The sequence below is a fragment of the Orycteropus afer genome, unplaced genomic scaffold (assembly GCF_000298275.1).
Source record: "Orycteropus afer afer isolate SDZICR_OR568_19922 unplaced genomic scaffold, OryAfe1.0 scaffold00647, whole genome shotgun sequence".
In the NCBI taxonomy this organism is placed as follows: domain Eukaryota; kingdom Metazoa; phylum Chordata; class Mammalia; order Tubulidentata; family Orycteropodidae; genus Orycteropus; species Orycteropus afer.
Genome location: NW_006922234.1, coordinates 540275 through 541268, shown reverse-complemented (window position 1 = coordinate 541268; position 994 = coordinate 540275).

Here is a 994-nt window from a genome sequence, read left to right as displayed (position 1 = left end):
TCCCGGCCCACTGAAGCTGGAGGCTTTTCTTCACTCAGACAGCTGCTGGCTGCTGAGACTGACAAGCCCAAGGTTGACAAGTAAAAAGGCACTGTCCTGATCTTACCAAACCACATGGGAGGCCATTAATTCAAGTCAGAAATCTTATGATCTACCGGGAATGACAGTTTGAAGAGGAATGGCGTGGCATTCAACATCACAAAGGATGTTTCAAGATCTGTCCTGAAGTACAATGCTGTCAGTGATGGGATAATATCCATACACCCACAAGGAAGACCAGTTAATACTACGATTATTAAAATTTATGCACCAACCACCAAAGGCAAAGATGAAGAAATTGAAGATTTTTATCAACTTCTGCAGTCTGAAATTGACCAAACATACAAACAAGATATGTTAATTATCACTGGTGACTGGAATTAAAAAGTTGGAAACAAAGAAGAATTACTGGTAGTTGGAAAATTTGGCCATGGTGACAGAAATAACGCTGGAGACCACATGATAGAATTTTGCAAGACCTACGACTTATTCATTGCAAATACTGTTTTTCAACAACACAAACAGCAGATAAACACATGGACATTACCAGATGGAATACACAGGAATCAGATTGACTACATCTGTGGCAAGAGGCGATGGAAAAGCTCAATATCTTTGGTCAAAACAAGGCCAGGAGCTGATTGTGGAACAGACCATCAACTGCTCATATGCATATTCAAATTGAAGTTAAAGACAATTAAAACCAGTCCATGAAAGCCACAATATGACCTTGACTATATCCCTCCTAAATTTAGAGACCATCTAAAGAATAGATTTGATGCATTGAACACCAATGACCGAACACCAGAAAAATTATGGGATGATATCAAGAACATCATCCATGAAGAAATTAAGAGGTTATTAAAAACATGAGAAAGGAAGAATAAATCAAAATGGATGTAAGAAGAGACTGAAAATTGACCTTGAGCAGAGAGTGGCTGAAGAAAATGGAAGA